Below are 221 nucleotides of genomic sequence, written 5' to 3'. Positions count from 1 at the left end.
TAGATGATTGTGAGCCACCATGTGGTTGCTGGGAATTGAACTCAGGACCTTTAGAAGACCAGTCAGTGCGCTTAACCACTGAGTCATGTCTCCATCCCCAAAATATTATTTTAAAAATTATGCCCACGTAGTAGATATATGTATATGAATGCAGGTACCCATCCAATGGAAGCCATCCGATACACTGGAGCCGGAGTTGCAGGTGCTTGTGAGCCACCCTT

The sequence above is a fragment of the Grammomys surdaster genome, unplaced genomic scaffold, assembly GCF_004785775.1.
Source record: "Grammomys surdaster isolate TR1022 unplaced genomic scaffold, NIH_TR_1.0 126612, whole genome shotgun sequence".
In the NCBI taxonomy this organism is placed as follows: Eukaryota; Metazoa; Chordata; class Mammalia; order Rodentia; family Muridae; genus Grammomys; species Grammomys surdaster.
The sequence above is the reverse complement of the archived record's forward strand: the minus strand, read 5'-3'. Positions refer to the sequence as shown.